This window comes from Pseudophryne corroboree, chromosome 4, assembly GCF_028390025.1.
Source record: "Pseudophryne corroboree isolate aPseCor3 chromosome 4, aPseCor3.hap2, whole genome shotgun sequence".
Classification (NCBI taxonomy): Eukaryota; Metazoa; Chordata; class Amphibia; order Anura; family Myobatrachidae; genus Pseudophryne; species Pseudophryne corroboree.
The window spans coordinates 126,835,741-126,858,045 of NC_086447.1; positions in this window are offsets into that span (position 1 = coordinate 126,835,741).

The following is a 22,305-nucleotide window of genomic DNA, read 5'->3' on the forward strand; positions in this document are numbered from 1 at the left end:
ATATTAGCAGCAGACACAGTACGGTAGTCCACGGCTGTAGCTACCTCTGTGTCGGCAGTCGCTCGTCCATCCATAATTGTATACCACCTACCCGTGGTTTTTTTTTTTTCTATCTTCTTGATACTAGTAGCTTACTTTAGGAGTCTGCAGTGCTGAGTCTGACAGACAGTGTCCAGCAGGTCCGTCATTACATAATATATACCTGTCCGGCTGCAGTACTAGTGTGATATATATATATATTTTAATTTTATCTCATTATCATCCAGTCTATATTAGCAGCAGACACAGTACGGTAGTCCACGGCTGTAGCTACCTCTGTGTTGGCAGTCGCTCGTCCATCCATAATTGTATACCACCTACCCGTGGGTTTTTTTTTTCTATCTTCTTGATACTAGTAGCTTACTTTAGGAGTCTGCAGTGCTGAGTCTGACAGACAGTGTCCAGCAGGTCCGTCATTACATAATATATACCTGTCCGGCTGCAGTACTAGTGTGATATATATATATATTTTAATTTTATCTCATTATCATCCAGTCTATATTAGCAGCAGACACAGTACGGTAGTCCACGGCTGTAGCTACCTCTGTGTCGGCAGTCGCTCATCATCCATAAGTATACTAGTATCCATCCATCTCCATTGTTTACCTGAGGTGCCTTTTAGTTGTGCCTATTAAAATATGGAGAACAAAAATGTTGAGGTTCCAAAAATAGGGAAAGATCAAGATCGACTTCCACCTCGTGCTGAAGCTGCTGCCACTAGTCATGGCCGAGACGATGAAATGCCATCAACGTCGTCTCCCAAGGCCGATGCCCAATGTCATAGTACAGAGCATGTAAAAACCAAAACACCAAATATCAGTAAAAAAAGGACTCAAAAATCTAAAATAAAATTGTCGGAGGAGAAGCGTAAACTTGCCAATATGCCATTTACCACACGGAGTGGCAAGGAACGGCTGAGGCCCTGGCCTATGTTCATGGCTAGTGGTTCAGCTTCACATGAGGATGGAAGCACTCAGCCTCTCGCTAGAAAAATGAAAAGACTCAAGCTGGCAAAAGCACAGCAAAGAACTGTGCGTTCTTCGAAATCCCAAATCCACAAGGAGAGTCCAATTGTGTCGGTTGCGATGCCTGACCTTCCCAACACTGGACGTGAAGAGCATGCGCCTTCCACCATTTGCACGCAATTCTGACGAGTCCTCTCCTGCCTGGGATTCCTCCGATGCATCCTTGCGTGTAACGCCTACTGCTGCTGGCGCTGCTGTTGTTGCTGCTGGGAGTCGATGGTCATCCCAGAGGGGAAGTCGTAAGACCACTTTTACTACTTCCACCAAGCAATTGACTGTCCAACAGTCCTTTGCGAGGAAGATGAAATATCACAGCAGTCATCCTGCTGCAAAGCGGATAACTGAGGCCTTGGCATCCTGGGTGGTGAGAAACGTGGTTCCGGTATCCATCGTTACTGCAGAGCCAACTAGAGACTTGTTGGAGGTACTGTGTCCCCGGTACCAAATACCATCTAGGTTCCATTTCTCTAGGCAGGCTATACCGAAAATGTACACAGACCTCAGAAAAAGAGTCACCAGTGTCCTAAAAAATGCAGCTGTACCCAATGTCCACTTAACCACGGACATGTGGACAAGTGGAGCAGGGCAGGGTCAGGACTATATGACTGTGACAGCCCACAGGGTAGATGTATGGACTCCCGCCGCAAGAACAGCAGCGGCGGCACCAGTAGCAGCATCTCGCAAACGCCAACTCTTTCCTAGGCAGGCTACGCTTTGTATCACCGCTTTCCAGAATACGCACACAGCTGAAAACCTCTTACGGCAACTGAGGAAGATCATCGCGGAATGGCTTACCCCAATTGGACTCTCCTGTGGATTTGTGGCATCGGACAACGCCAGCAATATTGTGTGTGCATTAAATATGGGCAAATTCCAGCACGTCCCATGTTTTGCACATACCTTGAATTTGGTGGTGCAGAATTATTTAAAAAACGAGAGGGGCGTGCAAGAGATGCTGTCGGTGGCCAGAAGAATTGCGGGACACTTTCGGCGTACAGGCACCACGTACAGAAGACTGGAGCACCACCAAAAACGCCTGAACCTGCCCTGCCATCATCTGAAGCAAGAAGTTGTAACGAGGTGGAATTCAACCCTATATATGCTTCAGAGGTTGGAGGAGCAGCAAAAGGCCATTCAAGCCTATACAATTGAGCACGATATAGGAGGTGGAATGCACCTGTCTCAAGCGCAGTGGAGAATGATTTCAACGTTGTGCAAGGTTCTGCTGCCCTTTGAACTTGCCACACGTGAAGTCAGTTCAGACACTGCCAGCCTGAGTCAGGTCATTCCCCTCATCAGGCTTTTGCAGAAGAAGCTGGAGACATTGAAGGAGGAGCTAACACAGAGCGATTCCGCTAGGCATGTGGGACTTGTGGATGGAGCCCTTAATTCGCTTAACAAGGATTCACGGGTGGTCAATCTGTTGAAATCAGAGCACTACATTTTGGCCACCGTGCTCGATCCTAGATTTAAAACCTACCTTGGATCTCTCTTTCCGGCACACACAAGTCTGCTGGGGTTCAAAGACCTGCTGGTGAGAAAATTGTCAAGTCAAGCGGAACACGTCCTGTCAACATCTCCTCCTTCACATTCTCCCGCAACTGGGGGTGCGAGGAAAAGGCTCAGAATTCCGAGCCCACCCGCTGGCGGTGATGCAGGGCAGTCTGGAGCGACTGCTGATGCTGACATCTGGTCCGGACTGAAGGACCTGACAACGATTACGGACATGTCGTCTACTGGCACTGCATATGATTCTCTCCCCATTGAAAGAATGGTGGAGGATTATATGAGTGACCGCATCCAAGTAGGCACGTCAGACAGTCCGTACTTATACTGGCAGGAAAAAGAGGCAATTTGGAGGCCCTTGCACAAACTGGCTTTATTCTACCTAAGTTGCCCTCCCACAAGTGTGTACTCCGAAAGAGTGTTTAGTGCCGCCGCTCACCTTGTCAGCAATCGGCGTACGAGGTTACTTCCAGAAAATGTGGAGAAGATGATGTTCATTAAAATGAATTATAATCAATTCCTCCGTGGAGACATTGACCAGCAGCAATTGCCTCCACAAAGTACACAGGGAGCTGAGATGGTGGATTCCAGTGGGGACGAATTGATAATCTGTGAGGAGCGGGATGTACACGGTGATATATCGGAGGATGATGATGAGGTGGACATCTTGCCTCTGTAGAGCCAGTTTGTGCAAGGAGAGATTAATTGCTTCTTTTTCGGTGGGGGTCCAAACCAACCCGTCATTTCAGTCACAGTCGTGTGGCAGACCCTGTCACTGAAATGATGGGTTGGTTAAAGTGTGCATGTCCTGTTTATACAACATAAGGGTGGGTGGGAGGGCCCAAGGACAATTCCATCTTGCACCTCTTTTTTCTTTCATTTTTCTTTGCGTCATGTGCTGTTTGGGGAGTGTTTTTTTGGAAGGGCCATCCTGCGTGACACTGCAGTGCCACTCCTAGATGGGCCAGGTGTTTGTGTCGGCCACTAGGGTTGCTTAGCTTACTCACACAGCTACCTCATTGCGCCTCTTTTTTTCTTTGCGTCATGTGCTGTTTGGGGAGTGTTTTTTGGAAGGGCCATCCTGCGTGACACTGCAGTGCCACTCCTAGATGGGCCAGGTGTTTGTGTCGACCACTAGGGTCGCTTAGCTTACTCACACAGCTACCTCATTGCGCCTCTTTTTTTCTTTGCGTCATGTGCTGTTTGGGGAGTGTTTTTTGGAAGGGCCATCCTGCGTGACACTGCAGTGCCACTCCTAGATGGGCCAGGTGTTTGTGTCGGCCACTAGGGTAGCTTAGCTTACTCACACAGCTACCTCATTGCGCCTCTTTTTTTCTTTGCGTCATGTGCTGTTTGGGGAGTGTTTTTTGGAAGGGCCATCCTGCGTGACACTGCAGTGCCACTCCTAGATGGGCCAGGTGTTTGTGTCGGCCACTAGGGTCGCTTAGCTTAGTCATCCAGCGACCTCGGTGCAAATTTTAGGACTAAAAATAATATTGTGAGGTGTGAGGTGTTCAGAATAGACTGAAAATGAGTGGAAATTATGGTTTTTGAGGTTAATAATACTTTGGGATCAAAATGACCCCCAAATTCTATGATTTAAGCTGTTTTTTAGGGTTTTTTGAAAAAAACACCCGAATCCAAAACACACCCGAATCCGACAAAAAAAATTCGGTGAGGTTTTGCCAAAACGCGGTCGAACCCAAAACACGGCCGCGGAACCGAACCCAAAACCAAAACACAAAACCCGAAAAATTTCAAGTGCACATCTCTAATATAAACCCCCTAGACAACGACATAACGCACGTAATTGTAATCAGGGATCATATAGGAAAAATGTTGGGCCGCACCTGTAATTTGCAGCCAGTGAAGTTGATTATTAGCCTTGATAGTAAGCCTGAGGTTACAGTCGATGTAATTGGTAGGTCATTCCTTGTAGACACAAGGGCGGCCAGGTAAACTCTGTGATTTATCTTTAAATATTTCCTTTTCATCTCTGACGTTCACCAGACAGCTCAAAAGTCACATGTCTACTTGGTCTTTGCAGAAGTCTACCCAACTCCAGTATGTCTTACCAGCATCCTTGTGCCTGGCCACGCACAGAGGGTGGAAATGCTGGTGGGGGAGACTGTGCAGAGATACCGATGGACATGTTGGGGTGACAGCCTGATGGTGAATGGAAATCTGACAATGTTTCTTTTCTATTGTTCTCTCTCTTTGTTCTTTCATGTTTTACGGATGGTATGTCACACAACAGTTAGACAAATGGTAATGCAAGATTTATGCTCCTTACAGAAAGATCGCTGAGTCGGAAAGAATATCGTATCACTGGAGTGTTCGTTTTGGGAAGACTGAGAGACAGCACTGTTGAGACGACATCTGAGCAAGAAGAACAACAAGACTATAGGACAATTATCGTAACATTTTTCTTTCCCTTCAATTAGTTTCGGTACCCCCATTAAAACTTTCTCTTTTCTCCTCCTGTAAGATGGACTCGCCCCAAGAGACTGCAGTCCGTGTTTTCCTGTTGACCCTGTTGTTGACCAGAGCAGTCTGTTTCAGTGAGAGTACCAGTGAGGTCGAGAAAGGATCTGGAATGGGTTCTGATGATCAGGATGGATTCGTAGAATTCCAAGAGCAACACAATCACCGAGCAAAGGCGAGTATCAGAAAACGATCTGGTAGCCATGACACTAACAGACATTGTGAAGGATTGTTAGCTGAAGAGAATTGTATATGTAGAAATTGTGACAACATAGTTGAGGACGGGTGCATCCAGAGATGTCAGTCCAGCATTAATATCAATATGGACCGTCATCCATTGAGTGACTATCACTCATTATTGGGTAAGGTTTTAAACCAAACGGAATGCTGTGTGTGCTCACAAGTACCTCACGGTCATAGAAAGTCAGGACTAGTGCCATACTCTTTAACGATAGATGAGGTACTTGAATTAAGGGATGGGAGACCGGTGGACAAGAAATTTAATATTTCTAGGCCTCCTAGTTTGAAGCTCCACCAATATCATGTGGATAGGTCCCTAATATGTTTTAACATTTCCAACCCCCGAAAGCCGGGAAATTGGGAAGTGACATGGAACAACCGAACCATGACATTCTCACACAGAGCCGATAGAATGCCCATTGACTCAGAGCTTATACACTAAATAGCCAACAGTGGAAGATATTTCCAATATAGGTACACTCTAGGAAGTAGGCCCATGCGAGTTGGAGAAGTATCACCAGGATACTGTGCGCATATCATACAACCTGATACGTGTACTAGTCAGATGAGAGAATTAGGGATAAGATTTTTCACCTGGAAGGTTTGTAATATGGTGATGTCATATTCTGTCCCATATGTCCTCCCCGATGATGCATATTTCATATGTGGGAGGAAGGCGTATAAGTGGCTTGCCCCAAACTCAGAGGGATTGTGTTACATTGGAAGAGTGTTACCGGAAGTAATGACCATTACCCATGATAGAATGAAAGACGTTCACCGCAATGCTCAAGCTCCTTACACTCACACCCATTACGAACACATTGTAAAGAGACACCTTATAGATAGGACAGAGCATGCTGCCTCTGATTTGATCCACGAATCCACCGGGATCCAACTTCTGCTCGCGCTAGATATCACCCGTACCGCCAGAGGAGTTATAAATTTTAGGTATATTACCGCGCTAGCGAACCTGATAGACAATATCACCGAGATGTATGATGACACCTTTAGATATACTGGGAGAGAATTGCAAGCTTACAAAACGGAACTGATTCAGCACAGGATGGTTCTCAATTACATCACAGCAGTGACAGGAGGGTATTGTGTCACCCTAGCAACTCAGTATGGTGTAAAGTGTTGTACGTATATCACAAACAGCACTGAGGACCCAACCGAGGTCATAGATCAAAAGATGGACGATATCTTGCAATTGAAATGGGAGTTCCGAAGGAGACACAACCTTACCCTTGCTTCTGTGGGTAATGAACTGACCGGCTGGGTATCATGGTTGAACCCACGCAATTGGTTCTCAGGTTTAGGAGAATGGGCTCAAAATGTTATCGTTGCTGTAGGGAAATTCCTCTTATGTATCCTAGGAGTTGTCATAATGATTGGATTGATATTCAGATGTGTTTGAATTTTAATGTATTGCAAGCGTAGTACCAAATTGATGAGTTTGAGGAGCGAGGGCATTGTAACAACAACTAGTTTAATTTATGACCCAGCAATCGAGACGATGTTGTGATAAAACGTGATTCCACGGTCCGTTTCTTTCACCCGTTTCTCCTTTGTTTTCCTCCAAGGTAAAAAGACACCGACCCGGAAGAAGATTTTGATGACCCATTATACAGACCATTGATGAACTTTGTCACAGCCATTTGATGAACTGTTAGAGACTGTCATTTTTATGGACACTTGAAGAGCTTTGCTTGCCACTCAGCAAAGATACAGTTATCCGGACAAGACTTCGACAAGACATCAACAAGACATCAACAAGACTCCAACAGACGCCCAAGGACGACCACACATATATATTCATACAAATGCATTTATAACGCATGTTTCTTATCTTCATCTCTTCTATCTTCAGGTAGTGGCACACATAGTCGACAGGTGATATAGACACACATATTAGCACTCACATACTTTCCCCCTTCATGTATCATCAACTAATGTGCACCCCATTTGTTGGAACTAAAAGCCGAAAAGAGCTCGGTAGAGTTTGTTAGCCCACTTACAGACCCTTAATACGGGATAAGAAGGATTCAATGTATACTTCGCAATACCTCGAAGCTTATTTTTAGAACATGTACGGCACAATGATACATGACCCCTCAGACATGGATTTCATACATACATGCTTTTTACTATCTCACTAGGTCATACATTTCCCACCTTCTCCTCTCCTCCCTACTCCCAATCATAGGAAGGTATTTCATGGTAATATATTTTTCTGCTTAATTGTTTAGATAGTGGCAGTTATTGTTGACTGCCAAAGGGTGGACTGTCAAAGTCGAAAAATATCCTCTTACATATGCCTCGTAATAACCCCTCATGCACATGCCCGCTGCACGTGCATGCACCCTGCCGTGCGTGCACATATCCGCAAATTGCGTTAGATCGCTCCGGCGATCACGCGCGGTATATGCGCATTTATGGTAGAGTTTGTGAGCGTCTAGCGGGTGACTCGATCATAACATATTTTACCCACATAGTGTGTTTTATAGTGAATATTCCCCTTAACAATGTTAGAAAGTATGTTTAGTGTAAACGGTTCTTGGACAGAGAAATTCCTCTTTGCATGATAGGAAGGGTCAGATAAAGGTAGAACGGTGGTGTTTAGAATCCAGTTGTAGAGTATTTTATTAGTAACATTTCGGTGTTGGTTAGGAAGAGATTGCTCGCTCCTGTGCATAGTTATGTACAAAAGTAGTTTATAGATATTTACTGTATTTGCTGTTCATTACCCATGCAGCGGGAATCCTAAGGATACCTCCCACCTGAGCAGTTGGAGAAAGGCACAGCCCACCTGTTCGAACCCACCTATGACCTTTTGTTATAATGCAGAGACACATTCCTGTGTCCAATGAACCATAAGATTATAGGGACCATTGTATTGTTACTGTATGTTGTGTATATAAAGACCACCATTGCCTGTCCAGTCACTCACTCTCTCTGCAAGGTTTTCATATTGAAGGCTGAGGGCTGGATTCAGGACGCGCCTGCGAATCATTCCCACGTGTGTAAGTTCTCTGTAGCCATTTTGTTATCCTTTCTGTTTGCCATTTGTTCTCATTGTGTACACATTCTGTTTTCTTGTATTTGCGATCGTTCGCTATTGTTCATATTTTTCTCGTTATTCTGTTTAGATTTTATGTTAGTTTTGTAGTGTATAAGCTGTACTGTTTTTCCCCTTTTTACTCAAATAGAATCATCCACTGTGTGTTAGAGCCCAAGTGGTTTTTGTATCCTAACCAGGTCTTGTGTTTTCAATAGTTACTGTAAAGGGTTTACTGAGCGTCTTAATCGTTCAATCAGTGTCTCATATTATCAAGGTTAACAAACATTACATCGTTATATTTCATTGCCAAGGTTTAAAGTGTAAAGCGTACCCTTAAGGTGTGTTGTTACTAAGGGTTACTGTGTAACATTCTGTGAGCGTGCGTGTCGCTCGTGCGTCGCGCCCATGGCCTAGCGTCCGCTACGCTTGGTGCGTACCCTTACGGTACACAGTGCGCCAATAGCGTACTTATTTCATAATAGAATATAGCTTAATGTTTTTAGGTAATAACTGACTTTATCAATGTGACATTTATGCTTAAGCTGCGTAGCATAGAGCGGGACCTATGGTCCCTGAATTGTGGAAAATAAACCAACCTAAGGCAGTAAACACGTAGTAGCCTCATAGCTATTGTTTGTATTATGGGTTCCCAGGATTCAACATACGTGTAAGGGGGATTTGGCAGTATCAGGATCAGCAAATAGTAGTGTGCGACCATTGTCATGGATACGCAATTTAGCCGGATACATCAGCGCAAACCTAGTATTACTCTCATGGAGCAATTTGCAAACGTCAGGGAACTCTCTCCTCTTTTGCGCAACAGAGGCAGAGAAATCCTGAAAAAGCAAAATACGTTTGCCGTTCACTAGTAATTGCGGGAGTTTGCGGTAGGAGCGTAAAAGATGTTCCATCATGCGAAAATCCATGAATTTCGCAATGACTGGTCTCGGTTTCACATCAGCATCAGGGCGAGTAGGCCCAATTCTATGTGCCCTTTCAATATGTGGCAGAAGTGGGGAATCAGTGATATCGAGAGCTAAGAATAGGTCATGTATTATAAAATCTGACAACTGTCCGTCCCTGATCGTTTCGGGGATACCCACAAAGCGTAAATTCGATCTCATGTCCCTGTTCTCAAGATCATCTATTTTCGCCTGCAAAGCTTTATGGGATGAATCCTGGGAGTCAGTGGAACGTTGGAGGGTGTGTACCTGGTCCTCCCCGTCACTAACCCTTTGCTCTAAAGAGGTTATCCGTGAGGTATTGTGATCAATCTTTGCAAGTGTGGAATCTAGTAGTGTTTGTATCTGTTCCAACCTCTTATCAATTAAAGGGATATTTTCAAGTTTCTTGTCAATTTGGGGCATGAGGAGTCGCGAGAGCTCCTGTGCCATATGCAATAATGAGGGCTGATCAGGCATGGCCTCTGTCTCGAGGCTGGTCCCGGGAACTGCCCACAGCTAGGGGGGAGGGGGGGTTGGGTTTCCCCGTCGTGTTTTTATTCTTACTCATTCTTGTATTCACAGAGGATTGGGAGGGTCTAACCGCTGTAGTCTTATGGACGTACTTGTCCATCCCCCGGTCGCTAGACCGCTATATATAAGAGTTGGAGGGCCTGTATATAAACACACAATGGTTTATGATAATAAAACACCTCACGTAAGAGCATGAGTCGGAAGATATGTCAAAGCCACTCAGCAAAAATAAAAAAAGTAAAACATCAATTCACATAGTATGCATATAAAGGCACGTCATACCCATGACGTCTCGTGGCCGCCAGGCGAAGGCACCACCCAGGGCAGAACAACAGCTTGCTAAGTATAAAAAATCTTGTGAAAATAAACATTGATTGCACAAGACAAACAACTGTATCAGTGCGAGAAGGAAAATAACAACATTTATCTGAACATTCTGCTAGTAGTTAATCACTAATTGATATTATAACCTAGCAGAGAATTGAACACTGAAACATCTCAAACCTCGACTGGTGCACAGATCTGATCCCTGTGAGGCAGGGTAAAATAGTTGTGCCGGCTATAGCAGTATAGGTGGGCAATCAGGAGAGGAGAGAGGAGAGCCAGAGGTAAGAGAAGGAGGCAAACAGGAGGAAAAATAAATTTGTAGATAAGAAACAGGAGAGAGAGAGGCAGAGTCCAGGCTGGTTATAAGAAAGAGAGAGTCACAGTGGTGCTCCTGGAGTGGTGCAGTCCCATCCGCAGGGCCTAGCAGTCAGTGATCCGGAGTCTGCCTGGTGTCATAGAGTCACTGCAGCATACATTAAACCATCTACTGTGGCAGAGAGTGAGTAAAGACGGTCCCCACGTACGGGTTGCAGTCACTCCAGGAGAGCTGCGGCACCAACCTCACCACGCCACCTCAGGAATCCGGAATGGTGTATCGCCCACTTCAGCAGTCCCCTGCCGCCACGCAGAACCAGCAGAGAGTTAGGCGTTTCCGGCAGACGAGCCATCACCACAAAGGCCTCAGGTGTCAGGGCCACAGGGCGTGGGGAAGAAGGGGACAAATAGGGGGCCAAGGGTAACGTTAGGGACTCAGCAGCCACCGCCCACGAGAGTAAAGGATGGAAGCCTCTCACCACCTTCATGAACCCTCAGCTCACAGTGCTGAGTACAATGGAGTCAGATGGAGTCCGGGGTCTTTCAGCGTCACTCACCCAGGGTCAGTCTCGTCCGCCGCACCGCTCACCCCGCCGGAGATCTTCACACAGCCAGACGGGTATAGATATAGGGAGCCGGGTTACAAGCAGGGACCACAGCGGCAGAGGTCGTCTCTCCTCCGGCGCTGTGTCGCAGCCAGCAGCAGGAAGCACGCTATGTCCCCGCGGCGGTCAGCCGGATGGTCACAGGGGAGCCGGAGCTGCGAGGGTGTTGTACCGCTCCACTTAGCCATCCAATACAGGGAACACTACCAAGGGGCGACAGGTAAGGGGGGATCCCCACGAGGGTAAGCAACGCAGAGGCTGGAAAGATAGGCTCGGGGTCAGTCAGCCCGTTTTCGCGCCGAGTGCACGGCGGTCATGAAGACCATCTCGTTGAGGGCCGGCTACCAGGGGCATACAGTCTCGCTTTGGTACTTGCAGGGTATCCCCAGGTGTAGTATGATGTGGGGAACAATCCTGAGAGCCTCCCAGGAAAATATAGTGGAGATATCAGGAGGATGTCCGTGAATTAGTAGCCTGCAAGACGGAGCTCATCTAAAAAGCAGCCATGCTGGATGGCCCGCCCACCAGAAGTCGGGACTATGAAATTTAAATGAAACTCCCTTCATGCGCTTAATAAATCCCTGCCGCACTGGTTCATATACAAATAAAATTAAAAAAACATGTCGGTAGTAAATAATAGGAAACTTTCAAATAAAGAAACCTACTCGCCTTTACGTAAAGAGCCAATAGAACAGATAAAAAAGAATGGTGGACAGATATGTTGATAAGGGTGTTTTAACTGAGAAAGGAAAGGATTTCATTAAGGTATTGGAGCCCATGACCCCTATTATATATGGACTATCTTAAGTCTATAAGGTCCTCCCTTAAGACCGATTGTGGCAGGGGTGGGATCTATCACATCTAATCTATCTCAAATGATAAACTATTGTTTGCAACCCCTAGCAGTAAGGGTAAAGCATATCTAAAGGATACAACTGACATCATCACAAAATTAGATGACGTCACATGGGAGAAAGATGCTTTGCTAGTTACAGTAGATGTGAGGTCTCTGTACACTATAACTGAACAGGAAAGACACATGGATGCCATAAACCATTTTCTTGCATGTAAACAATCTAAAAGATTTTATCTTAGAGTGTATCAGATTCATACTAAAAATTATTTATTTTTTAAGGATGAATTTTATTTACAGTGCTCTGGAACGGCGATGGGTACAAAGTTCGCCCCCAGTGTCACAAACTTATTCATGAGTTTCTGGGAGAAGTTTACTATCTAGCAAAAACAGGGGGTGAACCTCGTAACCTACTGCCATTACATACATGATAGAGGGGGGATTAAATGGCACTTGCCCTCCTTTTGTAATCAGTTTAATCTTAATGATATTGGTATTAAATTGACCTTTGTTATTAGTGATACTGATATAAACTTCCTGGACTTGACTGCATATATACAAAATGATACTATTAATGCTAATAATGATCAAATGCCCAGTGATAGAAATGTTTATTATGATGAGTAGTAACATCACCCCAGTTGGCCAGGGAGCCAGTTCCATAGGATTAAGAGGAACTGCACCAGTGAGGCAAGTCCAGGAGGCAAAGGATCAATTTGTTAATAAAGGGTATAATAACAAAGATTTAGATAATACTTTGGAAATTGTAAAACAAAACAAGAAGATCTTTTAGTCACCAAACACAAGAAGCAAAGTAAAGATTTTTCTTGTTCATTTGTTACTACATATAATAGTAGATACAAAGACATCAATAATATTCTAAAAAAACTTTGGAATATTTTGATGTCAAATTCTATACTTAATAATATTCTTCACAAGAGACCCACAGTGATCTAAAAAGGCCCCCAATTTACCTTATTCTTTAGGGCTTACAGTCATTAGGTCAACATGCATTAGTTCGACATGGTCACTAGGTCGACGTAGTCAGTAGGTCGACATGTACTAGGTCGACATGGAAAAAGCTCGACATGAGTTTTTCACATTTTTTTTTATTTCTTAAAAAACTTTTTCATACTTTACGATCCACGTGGCTACGATTGGGAATGGTAACCTGTGCCAAGCACAGCAAGCCATGCGAGGGGACACGGTGCACTAATTCGGGTTCCCCGTCACTTTATGTAGAAAACGACACCAAAAAAAAGAAGAAGAAAAAAACTCATGTCGACCTTTTTTCATGTCGACCTAGTACATGTCGACATAATGACCATGTCGACCGAATGCATGTTGACCAATAGTGGTCAACCTAAAGACTGTCGACCTAAATCTTGTTGACCTAATGACCCATTCTTTAGTTAGAAGTAGAGATGTGCACTTGAAATTTTTCGGGTTTTGTGTTTTGGTTTTGGGTTCGGTTCCGCGGCCGTGTTTTGGGTTCGACCGCGTTTTGGCAAAACCTCACCGAATTTTTTTTGTCGGATTCGGGTGTGTTTTGGATTCGGGTGTTTTTTTCAAAAAACACTAAAAAAAAGCTTAAATCATAGAATTTGGGGGTCATTTTGATCCCAAAGTATTATTAACCTCAAAAACCATAATTTCCACTCATTTTCAGTCTATTCTGAATACCTCACACCTCACAATATTATTTTTAGTCCTAAAATTTGCACCGAGGTCGCTGGATGACTAAGCTAAGCGACCCTAGTGGCCGACACAAACACCTGGCCCATCTAGGAGTGGCACTGCAGTGTCACGCAGGATGTCCCTTCCAAAAAACACTCCCCAAACAGCACATGACGCAAAGAAGAAAAAAAGAGGCACAATGAGGTAGCTGTGTGAGTAAGCTAAGCGACCCTAGTGGCCGACACAAACACCTGGCCCATCTAGGAGTGGCACTGCAGTGTCACGCAGGATGTCCCTTCCAAAAAACACTCCCCAAACAGCACATGACGCAAAGAAGAAAAAAAGAGGCGCAATGAGGTAGCTGTGTGAGTAAGCTAAGCGACTCTAGTGGCCGACACAAACACCTGGCCCATCTAGGAGTGGCACTGCAGTGTCACGCAGGATGTCCCTTCCAAAAACCCTCCCCAAACAGCACATGACGCAAAGAAAAAAAGAGGCGCAATGAGGTAGCTGTGTGAGTAAGATAAGCGACCCTAGTGGCCGACACAAACACCGGGCCCATCTAGGAGTGGCACTGCAGTGTCTCACGCAGGATGTCCCTTCCAAAAAACCCTCCCCAAACAGCACATGACGCAAAGAAAAAAAGAGGCGCAATGAGGTAGCTGTGTGAGTAAGATAAGCGACCCTAGTGGCCGACACAAACACCTGGCCCATCTAGGAGTGGCACTGCAGTGTCACGCAGGATGTCCCTTCCAAAAAACCCTCCCCAAACAGCACATGACGCAAAGAAAAAAAGAGGCGCAATGAGGTAGCTGTGTGAGTAAGCTAAGCGACCCTAGTGGCCGACACAAACACCTGGCCCATCTAGGAGTGGCACTGCAGTGTCACGCAGGATGTCCCTTCCAAAAAACACTCCCCAAACAGCACATGACGCAAAGAAGAAAAAAAGAGGCGCAATGAGGTAGCTGTGTGAGTAAGCTAAGCGACCCTAGTGGCCGACACAAACACCTGGCCCATCTAGGAGTGGCACTGCAGTGTCACGCAGGATGTCCCTACCAAAAAACCCTTTCCTAAACAGCACATGACGCAAGGAAAAAAAGAGGCGCAATGAGGTAGCTGTGTGAGTAAGATAAGCGACCCTAGTGGCCGACACAAACACCGGGCCCATCTAGGAGTGGCACTGCAGTGTCTCACGCAGGATGTCCCTTCCAAAAACACCTCCCCAAACAGCACATGACGCAAAGAAAAAAAGAGGCGCAATGAGGTAGCTGTGTGCGTAAGATAAGCGACCCTAGTGGCCGACACAAACACCGGGCCCATCTAGGAGTGGCACTGCAGTGTCTCACGCAGGATGTCCCTTAAAAAAAACCCTCCCCAAACAGCACATGACGCAAAGAAAAAAAGAGGCGCAATGAGGTAGCTGTGTGAGTAAGATAAGCGACCCTAGTGGCCGACACAAACACCGGGCCCATCTAGGAGTGGCACTGCAGTGTCACGCAGGATGGCCCTTCCAAAAAACACTCCCCAAACAGCACATGATGCAAATAAAAATGAAAGAAAAAAGAGGTGCAAGATGGAATTGTCCTTGGGCCCTCCCACCCACCCTTATGTTGTATAAACAGGACATGCACACTTTAACCAACCCATCATTTCAGTGACAGGGTCTGCCACACGACTGTGACTGAAATGACGGGTTGGTTTGGACCCCCACCAAAAAAGAAGCAATTAATCTCTCCTTGCACAAACTGGCTCTACAGAGGCAAGATGTCCACCTCATCATCATCCTCCGATATATCACCGTGTACATCCCCCTCCTCACAGATTATCAATTCGTCCCCACTGGAATCCACCATCTCAGCTCCCTGTGTACTTTGTGGAGGCAATTGCTGCTGGTCAATGTCTCCACGGAGGAATTGATTATAATTCATTTTAATGAACATCATCTTCTCCACATTTTCTGGATGTAACCTCGTACGCCGATTGCTGACAAGGTGAGCGGCGGCACTAAACACTCTTTCGGAGTACACACTTGTGGGAGGGCAACTTAGGTAGAATAAAGCCAGTTTGTGCAAGGGCCTCCAAATTGCCTCTTTTTCCTGCCAGTATAAGTACGGACTGTGTGACGTGCCTACTTGGATGCGGTCACTCATATAATCCTCCACCATTCTTTCAATGGTGAGAGAATCATATGCAGTGACAGTAGACGACATGTCCGTAATCGTTGTCAGGTCCTTCAGTCCGGACCAGATGTCAGCATCAGCAGTCGCTCCAGACTGCCCTGCATCACCGCCAACGGGTGGGCTCGGAATTCTGAGCCTTTTCCTCGCACCCCCAGTTGCGGGAGAATGTGAAGGAGGAGATGTTGACAGGTCGCGTTCCGCTTGACTTGACAATTTTCTCACCAGCAGGTTTTTGAACCCCAGCAGACTTGTGTCTGCCGGAAAGAGAGATCCAAGGTAGGCTTTAAATCTAGGATCGAGCATGGTGGCCAAAATGTAGTGCTCTGATTTCAACAGATTGACCACCCGTGAATCCTTGTTAAGCGAATTAAGGGCTCCATCCACAAGTCCCACATGCCTAGCGGAATCGCTCTGTGTTAGCTCCTCCTTCAATGTCTCCAGCTTCTTCTGCAAAAGCCTGATGAGGGGAATGACCTGACTCAGGCTGGCAGTGTCTGAACTGACTTCACGTGTGGCAAGTTCAAAGGGCATCAGAACCTTGCACAACGTTGAAATCATTCTCCACTGCGCTTGAGACAGGTGCATTCCACCTCCTATATCGTGCTGAATTGTATAGGCTTGAATGGCCTTTTGCTGCTCCTCCAACCTCTGAAGCATATAGAGGGTTGAATTCCACCTCGTTACCACTTCTTGCTTCAGATGATGGCAGGGCAGGTTCAGTTGTTTTTGGTGGTGCTCCAGTCTTCTGTACGTGGTGCCTGTACGCCGAAAGTGTCCCGCAATTCTTCTGGCCACCGACAGCATCTCTTGCACACCCCTGTCGTTTTTTAAAAAATTCTGCACCACCAAATTCAAGGTATGTGCAAAACATGGGACGTGCTGGAATTTGCCCATATTTAATGCACACACAATATTGCTGGCGTTGTCCGATGCCACAAATCCACAGGAGAGTCCAATTGGGGTAAGCCATTCCGCGATGATCTTCCTCAGTTGCCGTAAGAGGTTTTCAGCTGTGTGCGTATTCTGGAAAGCGGTGATACAAAGCGTAGCCTGCCTAGGAAAGAGTTGGCGTTTGCGAGATGCTGCTACTGGTGCCGCCGCTGCTGTTCTTGCGGCGGGAGTCCATACATCTACCCAGTGGGCTGTCACAGTCATATAGTCCTGACCCTGCCCTGCTCCACTTGTCCACATGTCCGTGGTTAAGTGGACATTGGGTACAACTGCATTTTTTAGGACACTGGTGAGTCTTTTTCTGACGTCCGTGTACATTCTCGGTATCGCCTGCCTAGAGAAGTGGAACCTAGATGGTATTTGGTAACGGGGGCACACTGCCTCAATAAATTGTCTAGTTCCCTGTGAACTAACGGCGGATACCGGACGCACGTCTAACACCAACATAGTTGTCAAGGCCTCAGTTATCCGCTTTGCAGCAGGATGACTGCTGTGATATTTCATCTTCCTCGCAAAGGACTGTTGGACAGTCAATTGCTTACTGGAAGTAGTACAAGTGGTCTTCCGACTTCCCCTCTGGGATGACGATCGACTCCCAGCAGCAACAACAGCAGCGCCAGCAGCAGTAGGCATTACACTCAAGGATGCATCGGAGGAATCCCAGGCAGGAGAGGACTCGTCAGAATTGCCAGTGACATGGCCTGCAGGACTATTGGCATTCCTGGGTAAGGAGGAAATTGACACTGAGGGAGTTGGTGGGGTGGTTTGCGTGAGCTTGGTTACAAGAGGAAGGGATTTACTGGTCAGTGGACTGCTTCCGCTGTCACCCAAAGTTTTTGAACTTGTCACTGACTTATTATGAATGCGCTGCAGGTGACGTATAAGGGAGGATGTTCCGAGGTGGTTAACGTCCTTACCCCTACTTATTACAGCTTGACAAAGGCAACACACGGCTTGACACCTGTTGTCCGCATTTCTGTTGAAATACTTCCACACCGAAGAGCTGATTTTTTGGGTATTTTCACCAGGCATGTCAATGGCCATATTCCTCCCACGGACAACAGGTGTCTCCCCGGGTGCCTGACTTAAACAAACCACCTCACCATCAGAATCATCCTGGTCAATTTCCTCCCCAGCCCCAGCAACACCCATATCCTCCTCATCCTGGTGTACTTCAACACTGACATCTTCAATCTGACTATCAGGAACTGGACTGCGGGTGCTCCTTCCAGCACTTGCAGGGGGCGTGCAAATGGTGGAAGGCGCATGCTCTTCACGTCCAGTGTTGGGAAGGTCAGGCATCGCAACCGACACAATTGGACTCTCCTTGTGGATTTGGGATTTCGAAGAACGCACAGTTCTTTGCTGTGCTTTTGCCAGCTTGAGTCTTTTCATTTTTCTAGCGAGAGGCTGAGTGCTTCCATCCTCATGTGAAGCTGAACCACTAGCCATGAACATAGGCCAGGGCCTCAGCCGTTCCTTGCCACTCCGTGTGGTAAATGGCATATTGGCAAGTTTACGCTTCTCCTCCGACAATTTTATTTTAGGTTTTGGAGTCCTTTTTTTACTGATATTTGGTGTTTTGGATTTTACATGCTCTGTACTATGACATTGGGCATCGGCCTTGGCAGACGACGTTGCTGGCATTTCATCATCTCGGCCATGACTAGTGGCAGCAGCTTCAGCACGAGGTGGAAGTGGATCTTGATCTTTCCCTAATTTTGGAACCTCAACATTTTTGTTCTCCATATTTTAATAGGGACAACTAAAAGGCACCTCAGGTAAACAATGGAGATGGATGGATACTAGTATACTTATGGATGGACTGCCGAGTGCCGACACAGAGGTAGCTACAGCCGTGGACTACCGTACTGTGTCTGCTGCTAATATAGACTGGATGATAATGAGATGAAATCAATATATATGTATATATAATATCACTAGTACTGCAGCCGGACAGGTATATATTATATATTTATTATGTAATGACTGATGACGGACCTGCTGGACACTGTCAGCTCAGCAGCACCGCAGACTGCTACAGTAAGCTACTATAGTAGTATGTATAAAGAAGAAAGAAAAAAACAACAACCACGGGTAGGTGGTATACAATTATGGATGGACTGCCGAGTGCCGACACAGAGGTAGCTACAGCCGTGGACTAACGTACTGTGTCTGCTGATAATATAGACTGGATGATAATGAGATGAAATCAATATATATGTATATATAATATCACTAGTACTGCAGCCGGACAGGTATATATTATATATTTATTATGTAATGACTGATGACGGACCTGCTGGACACTGTCAGCTCAGCAGCACCGCAGACTGCTACAGTAAGCTACTATAGTAGTATGTATAAAGAAGAAAGAAAAAAACAACAACCACGGGTAGGTGGTATACAATTATGGATGGACTGCCGAGTGCCGACACAGAGGTAGCTACAGCCGTGGACTACCGTACTGTGTCTGCTGCTAATATAGACTGGATGATAATGAGATGAAATCAATATATATGTATATATAATATCACTAGTACTGCAGCCGGACAGGTATATATGATATATTTATTATGTAATGACTGATGACGGACCTGCTGGACACTGTCAGCTCAGCAGCACCGCAGACTGCTACAGTAAGCTACTATAGTAGTATGTATAAAGAAGAAAGAAAAAAACAACAACCACGGGTAGGTGGTATACAATTATGGATGGACTGCCGAGTGCCGACACAGAGGTAGCTACAGCCGTGGACTAACGTACTGTGTCTGCTGCTAATATAGACTGGATGATAATGAGATGAAATCAATATATATGTATATATAATATCACTAGTACTGCAGCCGGACAGGTATATATTATATATTTATTATGTAATGACTGATGACGGACCTGCTGGACACTGTCAGCTCAGCAGCACCGCAGACTGCTACAGTAAGCTACTATAGTAGTATGTATAAAGAAGAAAGAAAAAAACAACAACCACGGGTAGGTGGTATACAATTATGGATGGACTGCCGAGTGCCGACACAGAGGTAGCTACAGCCGTGGACTACCGTACTGTGTCTGCTGCTAATATAGACTGGATGATAATGAGATGAAATCAATATATATGTATATATAATATCACTAGTACTGCAGCCGGACAGGTATATATTATATATTTATTATGTAATGACTGATGACGGACCTGCTGGACACTGTCAGCTCAGCAGCACCGCAGACTGCTACAGTAAGCTACTATAGTAGTATGTATAAAGAAGAAAGAAAAAAACAACAACCACGGGTAGGTGGTATACAATTATGGATGGACTGCCGAGTGCCGACACAGAGGTAGCTACAGCCGTGGACTAACGTACTGTGTCTGCTGATAATATAGACTGGATGATAATGAGATGAAATCAATATATATGTATATATAATATCACTAGTACTGCAGCCGGACAGGTATATATTATATATTTATTATGTAATGACTGATGACGGACCTGCTGGACACTGTCAGCTCAGCAGCACCGCAGACTGCTACAGTAAGCTACTATAGTAGTATGTATAAAGAAGAAAGAAAAAAACAACAACCACGGGTAGGTGGTATACAATTATGGATGGACTGCCGAGTGCCGACACAGAGGTAGCTACAGCCGTGGACTACTGTACTGTGTCTGCTGCTAATATAGACTGGATGATAATGAGATGAAATCAATATATATGTATATATAATATCACTAGTACTGCAGCCGGACAGGTATATATTATATTTTTATTATGTAATGACTGATGACGGACCTGCTGGACACTGTCAGCTCAGCAGCACCGCAGACTGCTACAGTAAGCTACTATAGTAGTATGTATAAAGAAGAAAGAAAAAAACAACAACCACGGGTAGGTGGTATACAATTATGGATGGACTGCCGAGTGCCGACACAGAGGTAGCTACAGCCGTGGACTAACGTACTGTGTCTGCTGCTAATATAGACTGGATGATAATGAGATGAAATCAATATATATGTATATATAATATCACTAGTACTGCAGCCGGACAGGTATATATTATATATTTATTATGTAATGACTGATGACGGACCTGCTGGACACTGTCAGCTCAGCAGCACCGCAGACTGCTACAGTAAGCTACTATAGTAGTATGTATAAAGAAGAAAGAAAAAAACAACAACCACGGGTAGGTGGTATACAATTATGGATGGACTGCCGAGTGCCGACACAGAGGTAGCTACAGCCGTGGACTAACGTACTGTGTCTGCTGCTAATATAGACTGGATGATAATGAGATGAAATCAATATATATGTATATATAATATCACTAGTACTGCAGCCGGACAGGTATATATTATATATTTATTATGTAATGACTGATGACGGACCTGCTGGACACTGTCAGCTCAGCAGCACCGCAGACTGCTACAGTAAGCTACTATAGTAGTATGTATAAAGAAGAAAGAAAAAAACAACAACCACGGGTAGGTGGTATACAATTATGGATGGACTGCCGAGTGCCGACACAGAGGTAGCTACAGCCGTGGACTAACGTACTGTGTCTGCTGCTAATATAGACTGGATGATAATGAGATGAAATCAATATATATGTATATATAATATCACTAGTACTGCAGCCGGACAGGTATATATTATATATTTATTATGTAATGACTGATGACGGACCTGCTGGACACTGTCAGCTCAGCAGCACCGCAGACTGCTACAGTAAGCTACTATAGTAGTAATTATAAAGAAGAAAGAAAAAAACAACAACCACGGGTAGGTGGTATACAATTATGGATGGACTGCCGAGTGCCAACACAGAGGTAGCTACAGCCGTGGACTAACGTACTGTGTCTGCTGATAATATAGACTGGATGATAATGAGATGAAATCAATATATATGTATATATAATATCACTAGTACTGCAGCCGGACAGGTATATATTATATATTTATTATGTAATGACTGATGACGGACCTGCTGGACACTGTCAGCTCAGCAGCACCGCAGACTGCTACAGTAAGCTACTATAGTAGTATGTATAAAGAAGAAAGAAAAAAACAACAACCACGGGTAGGTGGTATACAATTATGGATGGACTGCCGAGTGCCGACACAGAGGTAGCTACAGCCGTGGACTAACGTACTGTCTGCTGCTAATATAGACTGGATGATAATGAGATGAAATCAATATATATGTATATATAATATCACTAGTACTGCAGCCGGACAGGTATATATTATATATTTATTATGTAATGACTGATGACGGACCTGCTGGACACTGTCAGCTCAGCAGCACCGCAGACTGCTACAGTAAGCTACTATAGTAGTATGTATAAAGAAGAAAGAAAAAAACAACAACCACGGGTAGGTGGTATACAATTATGGATGGACTGCCGAGTGCCGGCACAGAGGTAGCTACAGCCGTGGACTAACGTACTGTGTCTGCTGCTAATATAGACTGGATGATAATGAGATGAAATCAATATATATGTATATATAATATCACTAGTACTGCAGCCGGACAGGTATATATTATATATTTATTATGTAATGACTGA